Consider the following 14613-nt stretch of genomic DNA (forward strand, 5'->3'; position numbering starts at 1 on the left):
TTATCCTGAAAACTTTCCTCAGGTGGAGCAACTTCATTCAGTGCCATGCTGATATAATCCAGCTGGCATTAAGTTGACCACCAGTTCTCAATCCATAGCATTGATTTTACTATGGTTGCTTTGTAGTATAACTTCAAGTCAGGGATTGTGATGCCTCCTGACTTGTCTTTGTTGCTGAGAACTTTCTTTGCTATTCTAGGTCTCTTCTCACTCCAGATGAATTTTAGGAGTGATTTCTCTAGATCTATGAGGTAGGTTGATGGTATTTTTATTGAGGTTGTATTGAATCTGAATTAGAGTTTTGGGAGAATGTTCATTTTCACAATATTTATTTTTCTTATCCATGAACAAGGGATGTATTTCCATTTTCTGAGAACATTTTCAGTTTCTTTTTTCAGTGTATTATAATTTTCCCTGTATAGTTCTTTCACTTCTTTTGTAAGATTAATTCCTAAATATTTCATTTTTTGGTTGTTAGTGTGAAGGATGTGGCTTCTCTTATTACTCTGTCAGTGAATTTGTTGTTGGTGTATAGAAATGCTATTGATTTTTCAGAATTGATTTGTATCCAGCTACATTACTTAATTTATTTATTATATTTAAGAGTCTTTCAATGGAGTTTAGGGGGTCTTCTATGTAGAGTATCATGTCATCTACAAACAATGATAATTTAACTTCCTCTTTCCCTATCTTTACCCCTTTTATTTCTCTCTCTTGTCTAATTGTTCTGCCTTGTATTTCCAGTACTATGTTAAATAGGACTGGTGATAAAGGACATCCTTGTCTTGTGCCTGATTTTAAACTAATGGCCTTCAATTTTTGGCCATTTAATATGATACTGGCTGTTGGTTTGTCATAGATCGCATTTATTATATTGAGGTCAAGACCATCTAATCCAATTTTCTGGAAGATTCTTATTGTAAATGAATGTTGGACCTTATCGAAAGCTTTTTCTGCATCTATAGAAATGATCATGTGATTCTTACTTTTGGCTTTGTTGATATGGTGCATTACAGTTTTTGATTTATGTATGTTGAACCATCCCAGCATGCCTGGGATGAATCCCACTTGGTGATGATATATAATCTTCTTGATGATTTGCTGCATCCTATTTGCCTATATTTTATTGAGGATTTTTGCATGTGTGTTCATTATGGAGATTGGTCTATAGTTCTCTTTTTTAGCTGGGTCTTTCTCAGGTTTTGGTACTAGAGTAATATCTGCTTCCAGGAATGACTTAGGAAGGATTGCTTCTCCTTCAATTTCATTGAAGAGTTTGCGGAGTGTTGGCTTTAGTTCTTCTTTGTATTTCTTGTAACATTCTGCAGTGAATCCATCTGGGCCTGGGCTCCTCTTTGTAGGTAGGGACTTAATTACATTTTCAATTTCATTAATAGACATTGGGTTTTCAGCAGTTTTACATCCTCTTGACTTAGCTTTTGTACTTCATATGTTGCTAGGACTCTGTCTACTTTTTGTGTTTTATCAAGCCTTTGAGAGAACAGGTTTTCCAAATTGGTGTTGATAATCTTCTGTATTTTTATAGAGTCTGTAGGGATTTCACCTTTTTCATTTCTTATTGCATTAAATTGAGGTTTTTTTCCCTTTTTAAAATAAGGTTGTCGAGGGGCTTATCAATTTTATTTATTCTTTCAAAGAACCAACTCTTTGATTTATTCATTCTGTGGATTTTTTTTTTTTTTAGTCTTTATTGCATTGATTTCTGCTCTGATTTTTATAAATTCCTCTCTTCTTTTGGCTTTGGGCTTGATTTGCTCTTCTTTTTCTAGCTGTTTGAGGTGTAGTATCAGGTTATTAATTTGTATTCATTCTGTTTTCCTGATGTGGGAACTGAGTGCAATAAATTTTCCTCTGAGAATGGCTTTCATGGCATCCCACAGATTCCAGTATGTTGTATTTGTATTTTCATTTTCTTGTAGATATTTTTTAATTTCTTCTTTAGTTTCTCCTGTGACCCACTGATTATTCAAGAGTGTGTTATTCAGTTTCCATATATTTGTGGGATTTTTGCGTTATCTTTTATCATTAATTTCTAATTTCAAAGCGGTATGATCCGATAACATGCAAGGTATAATTTCAGCTGTTTGCATTTATTTAAATGTGTTCTGTGAGTTAATATATGGTCTATTTTAGAGAATGACCCATGTACTGCTGAGAAGAATGTGTATTCTGATGTTGTTGGATGGAACACTGTACATTTCTATCAAGTCCATTTGTTCACATGTGTGATTCAGTTCTGTTATTTCTTTGCTGATTTTCTGTCTGGTTGATCTGTCCTTTGGTGTCAATGGTGTGTTAAGGCCTCCTATTACATTTGTGTTACTGATAATTTGATTTTTCATTTCTGTTAATACTTGTTTTATAAAACTGGGTGCTTTGGAATTTTGTGCATACATATCTAAGATAGTTATCTCTTCCTCTTGAAGTTTTCCCCTAACGAGTATGTAGTGATCTTCTTTGTCCTTTTTGATCATTATTGGTTTAAAGTTCACTGTGTCTTCAAACAGAATGGCTATTCCTGCTCTTTCTTGGTTTCTTGTTGCATGAAGTATTGTTTTCCATCCTTTGACTTTCAGTCTGAGAATATCCTTCTGTGTTAGATGGGTTTCTTGTAGACAGCATATGGTTGGATTTTGTTTCTTGATCCATTCTCCCCGTCTGTTTCTTTTAATTGGTGCATTGAGACCATTTACATTAATGGTTATTACTGTTATATGTTGGTTTATTGTTGACATGTTATCTTCTGCTGTTGCATCTTTATCTTTCTATTCTGTTTTAATTATCTGCTTTGCTTAGTGGATTTTCCTAAGTGTATCTAAACTGTCTTTCAATATTTTTTGCAGGGTTGGCTTGGTGATCATTAAGTTCTTCAGCTATTCTTTGTCATGGAAGTATCTTATTCCACCATCGATTTTGAAGGATAATTTTTCAGGGTACATCCATCTAGGTTGGAAATCATTTTCCTTTAGGATCTGGACTACTTCACTCCTTGCTCTTCTTGACTTTATTGTTTGTGTTGAGAAGTCTGTTTTAATTCTGATAGATTTTCCTTTATAAGTGATCTGTCTTTTCTCTCTGACAGCTTTTAATAATCTATTCTTGTGTTGGATTTCTGGGATGGTGATTATTATATGTCTGGCTGTAGTTTTACTTTGGTTATGACTATTTGGAATTCTTTATGCTTCACTGAACCTGATGTCAGTTTCTGATCTCATGCTTGGGAAATTTTCAGCTATTACTTCTCTAAATATCCTCTTGGCATGCTTTGTGTCATCCCCTTCTTTTTCATTAATCCCTATCAATCTTATTTTGTTCTTCATTGTGCTGTCTTGCAGTTGTTGAATTGTTATTTCCTGATTCTTTGTTGTTTTTAAAAGATCTTTCCTTTCCTGTTCATTAGCTACAATCTTGTCATCGGGGTCTGAAATTCTATCTTTACTTTCTTTGAGGCAGCTTTTACAGCTTTCAGTGGAGTTTTTGATTTGCTGTATATCTCTGTGCATCTGATTTGTGTACTCTGTTTGTTTCTTATATTGCTCATCTTGGAATTCTATCTTTTTGTTTAGTTCCTCCAATTTTTAAACTGTGTTTTCTTTAGATATATTCAACATCTCTTTCATTTCTTTTGTCACTTCTTGTTTTACTTGGGAGATTATTTCTTGTTTGAATTCCTTTAAAGCTTCCCAGAGCTTCTTGTTTATTTCAGTTGCTATTATGTCTAATATTTGAGGTGTGTGGCATATATTTTCTTCTGTATACATCACTCCTAAAGTTTCTTGAGATAGCCTGGAGGTTTGAGATAGTAATTTGGTCTTTTGTTTTGTCACTTTCCCATATTTCTGTGTTTCAAGTATTATTTGAAAGCTTCCTCAGGGTCTGTTGGAAATCCACTTCTATGCCCTCAGCTCCTGGGACTCGGGCACCACATTCCCCCAGGCTACTGGGCCTCTGGAACTGGTGGCGCTCATCTGCTTGCTTAGAACTCCACAGTTCTCCAAGCACAGCCAAAACGGGGAGGCTATTGCAGCCACCCCAGAGCTGCCTAGCAGTTCCAGTGCACCTGGAAGGCTCAAGGGTCCCTATCAAGCTGGGATCAGGGGAAAGTGTGCAGGGCACTTACCCAGGACACTGGGCCTCTGGAACTGGTGACATTGCCTGGTTGCTTAGAACTCCACAGTCCTCCAAGCACATGGGGAGGCAGATGCAGGTACCCCAGACCTGCCTAGCAGTTCCAGTGCACCCAGAAGATGCGAGGGTACCAAACAAGCTGGGCTGGGGGGAAAGTGCAAGGGGCACTTACCCCAGGACACCAGGCCTCTCTGTCTTATTTTATTTAATATCTTATTTTGATTGGTTTTATTCTCTCATATTGTTTGATCTTATGATGCTAAGGGCAGTAGTTTCTTTTTTGGTACTAGGGATTGAACTCATGGCCTCACACTTGCCAGTGGCATTTAAACCCTGTGCTAATCCCCAGCACCTATGGGCAGCAATTTTGAAGATAACAAGAGCCATTGTGAACCATTGTTGATTTCATATTATCCTGTTTTGAAATCCTGTATCACTATCATGTTTTGCTTTCTTTGACTTTTTACTGGGTTATTTGGTTTTATTTTCTTTGAAATAAAAAAGATTAATAATCCAAATGCAAGAAAATCTGAGTAAAATTTATATTAATACATAGTTGTACTGTATCTTTACATTGGTTATCAGAATATTGTACATGCATTCAGCCTATCTGAACTTTTTATTTCACTTCCTGATCTCCCTTTTCCCCTTCCATCATTTCCTTATCCTGTTTCCACTTGTCAAATATCTCTCATTTTCCAATTACTGATCCTTTGTTTTTGTTAATAAATGTAAAATTATACACAGTATTTGTGTAGGTAAAGTCAGTCAACTATATATAGCAGCTTCCTGAATATACAAGTACATATAGATTTCATCATCCTTCCTGTGTTTCTACTAAACTCACAGATTTTGATTCCAATAAACAGAATCCCAAATTATGGTTGTGAAGTTACATTGTAACTGTGAAAATGGAAAGCCACAAGTGCACTGGGCAAACATGTGTTGATCACAAGCATATGAGTCAATGCCTGAAAAAAAATGTATCAGGTTCATCTACCAAAAAATTTGACTAAGGGGTGCCTGTATTTTGAGGTTTCAGATTTGCTCTGGCATATTCAGTAGGTCTGTTGAGTGTTATGGAAGCAGCCAAGGTAATCATATTCGCTATTTATGCACATGTTAATTCTGTCAGTGCAGCAGGAGCTAATATTAAAAATTCCAAACCAAGTATTACAAGGTTAAAATCTTGTGCCATTGACAGTACCACTAAATTTCATGCCCCTATGATCCATTGTTAGTCTCAATTTATCTCATAGCTACTGTGTGATGTCACATCATGAAAAGAAACATGAATACAGTAGCAAGAGCAACATTCATAGAAAGACAGCACATTCACTGGGCACCAGTTACACTATAATTCAAATTACCATTACAGCATCAAGTAAAATTCCTTGCATAACTTATCATTTAAACTTCGATAGGTATGTATGTATATAATATGCTGTGTGTGTGTTTCATTACTATCTACTGTTGGAAGCATACATTAGGCACATGGAATCATGTTCATCAAATAAGGGACATTACACTTTTAGTTTAATAGAAAGGCACATTGCTCCTACATTACAGGCTTGTAACAACAGACGAAAAGTCAGAAATAGTCTGGAGAAGTCACATGACAGAACACTTTGTCAAATGACAAAATGCATGTACACTGTCCAAGAATATCTACTCTTCCATTCGAAAGTCTATATCACATGTTTTCTTAAAATTTTTTTAACTTACTCTCAGATCACTACATTGGTTTCATATGGGATATGATTGAACCTGAGAAGGAATAAACCTGGAAGAAGGATACATTTTTGAAAGGAAAATGCCTTTTTAAGATGTTCAGTATATGCTCTGGAAAAGAATATGTGGGTTTATGGTAATGGTTATGAGGCAGAAAAACAGCGTCTAATGGCAAAGACAACAGAAGTATCACCAGACAGAGAGCACTACTACACAAGCATCACCTGAACCTTTAGAAAACTACTGATAAGGAAGCAGATGAGTTTATGTTTGAGATATTGTACTCCAAACCGGTTTGATGACATATCACTTTTTGTGGATCTCTTCATAGTCTCAAAACTGTATCTACTTGTCCTTTTAAAGCCCATGTATAGTATCAGTATTTTATTTCTAATTTATTAGGTAACAAAACATGAATCATGGATGGACACAGAGTGATATTCAAAGATTTGAGTTCAACATGCTTGCCTTAATCTGTAAATATTGATGTGATATGCATTGATTACATCTTCAACATGAGGTTATAGTGGAGCTGACAGAGAAGAAGCAATGAATGTCCCTTGGTGCAGACTGGACAGTCATATTCCAGGTAGGTGGCCTCCAGCTGGAGATAACAACAACAGAACACTAAAAAATGCAAAGAATGAAATGCTTCAGACTGTTGGAATGTTAGACTCATACGTAAAAGTCATGAAGAAGGCAGAAGCCACAGCCATTGAGTGCATATTTCCTTTCTGAGATTGTGAACCTAATTTCCTTGGGCTTTCTACATTTTTGTTTTTGACATGCGTATGCATATGGGTTTAAATCTCTAATTTGTATACATGAAATATTTGTTGTCAGGCTGAGATAGATTCTTGTAAATTCTGGAGAAAGGTGTGATGAATTTTGCAGTTTAGTGAGATCCTTAAAGAGACTTCAGGTAAGGGTCTTCTTCTAGTAAATATTAGTGTATAAGATGTTACATTTTGCCAGTGGGAAAAGAGAGCAGCTGGCCATGGTCAGATCCCAGATTTGAAATTTTACTACTTCTTGCATGGTCACCAGGATTCACTGTGGCACACCATTTCAGCAGTCAATATCATCCTCTATATGGAAAAGTTATTTACCTGTGTGAATGTGAATGTGTCCTTTGATCATTGGTGCAGCAGGTGGCTTTCTTCTCACTTTTGATTCTTGTGTAGAACACTGGTGCTCAAGGAATGTAATAGATATGTTAATAATTAGTATCTTGCTTTTATGTTTTCCTAGTTTTTTAGTTAAATGTGCCATAGAGAGATGTGGTGGTGCACTCCTGTAATTTTAGCATTCAGGGGAGCTTACACAAAGGAGTTGCACATTTACAAGTTTGCAGCATTGCTGGGCAATAGCAACATACTGAAACATTTCTCAAGAAAATATGGTTGGATATCGTGAGTATCTAGTGTACTCTGGACTCCGGGAAAGGCAAACACGCAAACATGCCTGACCGGGACATGGGGGGTGCAGCGCTCGGAAAGGAAAACAGAAGAGACACGGCACTTTTACTGCCTGCACCGCGTTGCACTGCACTGCACACACAATCTTTATTTTAAGATTCCTATATAGTAAACCGGATCAGTTCACAGAGCCCAGACAATTAAGTAGTGAAAAGGCATTCTTTGTGACAAGCTACAATGTGACAGACTACAATGTTTATTCTAAACTATCTAAGTGAAGTAAACAACCACAACCAGTTCTCCTAACTCCTCTAGCCCAGAAGGAAATTCATTAGCCCAAGAATGATGTTAATTTTGTTTGCTGCTAGTGTCACAAAGGGTGGCCAGCCACTTCCTCAAGACTTCTGCAAAGCAAAGCCAGCTCACACAGTATGGTTTCCAGAGGGTGAGAGATCTCACTGAGAACAGGCATTCCTGTCCTACCTCTGTCTCGCATACTGGGGGCTATTGTTTACTGCAGGTTTGAGGGGGTTGGGGCCTTCAAAGTGACACCTCATCCCCCACAGCTGGAGATGTGTATATGTGCTCTGATATGAACTCTAACCTGTAAAAAGTAAAATGGCCTAGTTGGCTAAAAATTCTGAGAAAATTTTAACAATGAATCTATCTGCCCCATTCCATACTGCTCAATGATGATATCACATACATTATGCTCTACTAGTGGATTGACCATACATACTGTAAAATGCCCTCCCTCTCTGAGTTCTGCTGTCCCCAGGTGAAGCAGTGTAGAAATCTGAGCACACTTATTGATGTATTTCCAGGTGAGAACTGTAGCAATGTCTGACTTATTTATGTCTGACTTGGAAAGTCTACACCTGCTCTAGAAAGGCAAGAGCAAGTTTACCTTAAGGAAATCAACCCAATGGAACTGCAGCTATAACCCTTCTCTCCTTTCTTTTTTGTTTTCTTCAATTGATTCTCTTTCTCTTTTTCCTCAATTAGTCTTGAATTTAAACTTTCAAGTGAGTTATATTGTCCCTGCCTTTCTTGGTTACTTTTCTCTTATTGTTGAGACAAAATTCCTGATGTTCAAAGTTAAGTAAATTTTAGTTAACTACAAATTTTGGAGATAACAATTCACACTTAGCTGGCTTTAAAGGCAGAGTGGCATGGTTGGGGTCAGCTGTTCATGTTGGCTGAAAATGACAAAAGCTAAAGGACAAAAGAGGAAAACACATGTCTCCTTCCTTCTCTTACATTGTGTTCTGAAAAGACTTCCCACACCTGGGCAGGTGGAGCACTCACACCAAATTCCCAGCACTAGGACAATGAACCAATCACAAATACTAGATTTGCCTCCATGATTGCATGACGCTTGAGGAGGTCTATCCAAACACAAACCATAACTGTGTCTTTTCTGATTATTCTCTCACTTTCTATTTCATTTGTTTCCTTAAATTTCCCAAAACTTAGGTAATCATTCTTGACCTCCAGCTTTGACTGTGCTGTGTATGACCTCATTCATCACTTTAGACAACCTCTATCCACATAAATGCTCTATTCCCCTATAAAATGGTAAAATAACTACACTAACGTGAAAACAAAAGCATAAAAGTGCATGGTGTATTTTTGATTTCATTAAATATTCACAGAGTTTCATCCTGTGGAGTTAGCCAGGTATGGTTGCCATAGTTAGTAGTTAAGCTGAAGTTGAGACAAGTGCTATTATTAACTGTACTATTTTAGCTAGTTAGTAATATATTATAAACAGTTCTCTCATGTAGGATAACACTGTGATTGCAGGGAGTCATAATCAGCTTCACAGTCCACCAACAAAAATTAGGGGCTAAACTTCAGGTGAATTTTGCATCCTATATACATTAGGATGATGCATTCTTGGGATAGCTATAAAAATGCAACCATATATGAAGGATATCCTTGAAATAAGCCTCAATATTAGTAATAAAGCAATATATCATATGAGATTGGAGCACATAGAAAAGAAAATGAAAGAGAAAATAGAAAATGACAAGATACAGAAGCAAAATCGAACCCTAGTCTTTCACCCCACTTGTTATTAGCCCAAAGCACAATGAGATAGATAAAATTGCATGTCAAAAGCTGGAGCTATCTGCCATGATAACAACAGAATTGTAAATACCAAAAAGTTTACAGAGAAATTCTATCAGATTAAAAATAATGCTTTAAGTCAAATTTGTTAGAGAACACACAACTAAAAGAATGTGTAAACTTAGAAAAATGATGAAAAACAAAAATTGCCATACATAGCAAAAAAAATTGAATCCATGAAACAGATTCAATCAGAAATTCAAGAGATTAAAATGTATGTGATATATAAACCTGTAAGAGATTAAAAGTATATGCAAAAGACTGAACAAAAGAGAGTGTTAGAATTTCAGATTTTGAAGACAAAATTGTTGCTAGTGGTCATGAAAAGAATGCTATCATAAAACTAGGAAGAGACTATGAGAAATCAACAGGTACAAAATGAAGCAAAAAAGAATAATATGAGATTGATTGGGGTCAACGAGAAAGCTGGACACAGGACAAATACTATAAACAACTTCAGAAAAATAATGGCAGAAAACAGCCCAAGTACGGAGAAAGTATGTGACATATAGGGCAAGGGATTTAGCTCACTGACATAAGTGCTTGCTTGGAAGAGGTTGTGAGTTCAATGCCAAGCACAAAAAAAAAAAAAAAAAAAAGAAAGAAAGAAAGAAAAAAATTTGACACATTCAAATGAAGCGTATAGAACTCCAAATAGATGTAACCAAACTGAAACTACACCAAGATATATTCAAGATTCTAGATTTCAGCACATGAACACAATATTAAAAGTGGGTAGGGAAAAATCACAGATCACTAATAATTGAAAGCCCATCAGAATCACAGTAGTCTTCATTGTAGCTTGGCATTACTGACACCATCATGAGCTCTGCATTTCACTAGTGCACTGTATTTGATGCAGGAGGATGGAAAATTACTTGGTGTACATGTCTTATGAGAAAAGCAGAATGAGCTGCACCTACAGGAAACAATTAACCTGCTCAAAAAAAAAGAAGCAGGATACAGGTGTAAACCAAAGATCAATGGAAGATTCTCCTTCAATAGTTTCCAATAGGATGTCACATTGTTGGTTTTCCCTGTTTAAAAGTTTGTAAGTTTCCGGTTCAGGGCCAATTGTTTGGGCTCTGAAATGGGCAGGGTCTGTATATGACTAGTCCAGAGTTCAGTTAATTAAATTCCAAATATATCAGTTGGGCTGCTCGGAATCCTATATTTTTATTCATGAACCTACCTCAGTATTCTCAACACAAATATCCAAGTGAAGAAGAGTTTGGACAGAAGTAAAAGTCTTGAAAGAAAAATCTTCCAATCTACATTTGATGTATACTGGAAAACTTTCAAAATTAGTGGAAACATAAGATACTTCCATCACAAAGAACAACTTCCAAATTGAACTGAGAAAAAATAATGAAAGTTACATAGAGAGGTAAAAATGGCCACAATTCCAAGAAAAGCACAAAAACCACCAGGCAGGACAAGTAATTAAACCTAGGAGAAAAGCAGAAAACCAACAGCAGAACAACATTAAAACAAAGACAAACCAATACATATCACTGTAAATGGCCTCAACTCACCTACCAAAAGAAGTAAATGGGGAGAATGGATCAAGAAACAAGATCCAAAAATATGCTGTATGCAAAAGACTTGTTTAAGGCAAAAAGAAATTCAGAAATTCAAAGTCAAAGGATGGAAAACAATCTTTCATGTAACAAGGACCCAGAAAAAAGCATGAGTAGCTATTCTCTTTGGAGACAATATGAACTTCAAACCAAGAATGACCAAAAAGATAAAGAACCTCACTCCATACTTGTTAAGGGAAAAATTTGAAAAGGATAAGATAACATTCACAAATATGTATGCATCTAATACAGGAGCACTTAACTACATAAGACAATTATTAAAAGACATGAAAAATCAAATAATTCACACAATTGATACAGGAAGATTCAATACCCTACTATCACAAACAGATAGATGAACTAGTCAAAAAACCAGCAAATAAATATGAAAGCTGAACCAAATCTGTGAACAAATGAGCTGAATAGATGTTTACCAACTATGTGCCCCAACATAATCAGAAAAAGCTTTCTTGTCAGCTGTGCATGGGAGGTTCTCTAAAACAGACCATATATACTAGTCCACAGAACATGTTGAAGTAAATATGAAGGAAATGAAGTTACACCATGCATTTTACCTCACCATAGTGCAAGAAAATTGGGCAATAATGGTAAAAGAAATTGGAAAAAACTTCATAAATATATGGAAATTAAATAACACCCTCCTAAAAAAACAATTGGTCACAGATGAAATAAAAGAAGAAACTTAAAAATATCTACAACTCAACAAGAATATAGATGCAAAGTCCTGGATCTTATGGGATTCAATGAAAGCAGTCCTGACAGGGAAATTTATAGTAGTGAAATCACACATCAAGAAATAGAAAGAGCACAAAAAAATAATCTGATGTTTTCTCATTTCCAGAAAAAGAATGGCAAGACAAAACCAAAACCCACACAAGGGAGGAAACTACAAAGATCAGAGAAGAAATTAATGCAATGTAGACCAAGAAAATAATAAAAGAATGAATGAATCAAAGGGTTGGTTCATTGAAAGAATAAACAAAAATGATAAACCCTTAGCCAACCTTATCAAAAAAGAAAAGAAAACCTGAAAACCATGCATTGAGGAATGAAAACAGTAAAATAACTACAGATCCTGTGAAAATTCAGAAGATCATCAGTATCTCCTTAAAAAGCTTATGTTTTCCTATGTTGGATATTATAGAAATGGTTCGATTCCTAGATATATATGAATTGCCAAAGCTGACCAAAGAAGAAATAAAAATTCTTGTTAATGCAATTTCAGTTAATGAGACTGAAAATCTAATTAAAATTTTATCAGCAGCTGGGCATGGTGGTGCTTGCCTATAATCCCAGACTTGGGAGGCTGAGGTAGAAGGATTGTTGTGAGTTTCAACCTAACCAGGGCTACAAAGTGAGCAGAATGTCACCAACTGCATAATGAGACCTTGACTCACGAACATGTAAAAAAAGAAAAACAGTGACAACAGCAGTGCATGCAAATCAACAAATTTTAATATCATATCAACACAGGCAAAGACAAAAGTCAAATGAAATGTTTTCTCTGAATTTGTGAGTTTTCCTAATAGTATTTTGATGGGAATTTCAATAAATCTATATTACAGTTTGCAATAAGATTTTTTTGAATTTTCTCCAAATCCTTGAAGGTAGTTTTACTGGATTCTTATACTCGCCTGATGCATGCTAATAGATATGGTCCTAAGAGTTTCAAACTATTGAGTTCCCATTCTCAAAGATATCCATATTAATATGACAATTTTTCTGTTTGATTGAGACAGGGTTTCCTTATGCCATTCAGACTGACTGTGGACTCACTTCTTAGTCAACTAAATTCACACTAATTAGCCCTCCTCAGCCTCCCAAGTTTTGGTAGTATAGGTGTGCACCTAAAACCTGAAAAAAACAAGGGAGAGAGAAAGATTGTTAAAAGAAAACAAAAATAACAGAGCTGAATGAAAACTGACTTATCTAAAATGGGAATTATGGAATGATGTGGCAGAGGAAAGCTAGTCATGTGGTGGCATCCAGGAAGTAATAACAAATACAGAGTTAGGAATGGTACCTATTGTGCTACAGCACACCAGTGACCTCCTTCCTCCAATACATATGCAATTTACTAGACTGAGGAGGTCCAAAAGCTCATGTGAATGCAAAACTAAGAGCAAATAAGCAGCTTATAACCAAGGTTTTGGGACATGGCATTTAGCAGATGTCTCACATTCAAATTGAAATAGAAGAAATATAATCCTACCCTGTTTGATGTCAAATGCACCAAGTTGGTTCTCTCACAACATTGAGAAATGAAGTCACAAACCAAAAGAAGTTCAAGAAGTTTTCTTGGAAAAAAAATTAGCCCTGGATTTTCAGGAGTGGTCTTCTGTGTTTTGGCCACAGACCTATTGTCAAGGTTCATTTATACAGCAAAGTCACAATGTGGTGCAATGTGGGTCTCAAACTATAATCAATCTATAAGCTTATAGCTGCTTAACTAATATTATCCAGCAGGGAAACAAGTTATCCAGAAAAGCTATGTAGAAAGAGATAAGCATTTTGTGGGAACAATAGTCCAGTGTTTCTGGTCATTGAGTAAGGTAACTGATGCCTATCTGGACATCCTGGAGGAAGTCGTGGTAACTGTAGTACATTTCAAGCTATTATTTTTCTCTTCAGGAGGCATGTAGACATGGTCACTGCATCTTCTCATTCAGGTCTGGCTTTCTTCAGCTGTGCCTCTAGCAGTGATACTTGTGTTTAGGTTGTTACATTGACTCCTTAGAGGTTCCCAATTCCTCTCTGACTGTATATCAATTTCTATCTACCTTGACCTCCTTTGAAAAAATCACAATACTATTTGAATGGATAAAGTGATGTTTATACATTTAAAAAATATTATTTACCAGTTATTTAGCTCAGCAGGCAGAAGCACATGCCTGGCAAGTGCTAGCATGTGAGTTTGATACCCAGTTCAGAAAACAAAATATAACTTAAAATGCAAGGAATAAAATAATTTCACATGTGAAGATGTAGATTAACAAGATTTTTTGTTAAATATGTCAATGGCAAATAAATTTTGCTAAAATTCATATTTAGTATCTAAGGCTATTGGGCCAGGATATTGAGTTCAGAGTTGCAAGCACCTGCCTGGCAAGCTCAAGGTCTTGAGTTCATTCCCTGGTACCATAAAAAATATCTACATCTTTCAACCATGCAGTGCTATGAGCACAATTGTTGAAATTGATAGTTAAAAGGCTCAATGTTTCTTTTGTGGTTAAGAAATACCTACAGATAACATGGTAAATAAAGTGAATGATATACTGTCCCCTATACTATAGCAATTTTCTTAAAGTTGTTTTTATTGTTTGTTTTACCACATGCTTGATGTTATACATGAACAAACAGAGCTTCGTTATATTTGTGTTGTGTTTGCCAATACCCAAGTTGTATGACCAAATTGCCTGTTGGTTACCTTTGCAAACGCAACTATTTTCTACAACTTGTAGTGCCATCATACTTTTCTGTGTGTGCCATCTTCCTGGGTGAACTAATAGATATGTTAAACATGGTTACCCTCTGCAAAGGACAGATGTTATCTAAAATTAGTTGACAAAGGATTGCAAATT

General features: G+C 35.9%; 1 long non-coding RNA gene across 1 annotated transcript in view; it reads left to right on the forward strand.

The window, feature by feature from the left end:
• LOC134475191 (uncharacterized) overlaps positions 1-14613 on the forward strand; it is a 33831-nt gene continuing 19218 nt past the window's right edge. Inside the window, exons 1-2 of the long non-coding RNA XR_010046196.1 lie at positions 1-251; positions 6283-6469. This is a non-coding gene — a long non-coding RNA (uncharacterized LOC134475191). The remainder of the gene's footprint in view (positions 252-6282; positions 6470-14613) is intronic.

Source organism: Cavia porcellus, unplaced genomic scaffold (assembly GCF_034190915.1).
Source record: "Cavia porcellus strain 051 isolate PalLab524CR breed Dunkin Hartley unplaced genomic scaffold, mCavPor4.1 scaffold_528, whole genome shotgun sequence".
NCBI lineage: Eukaryota > Metazoa > Chordata > Mammalia > Rodentia > Caviidae > Cavia > Cavia porcellus.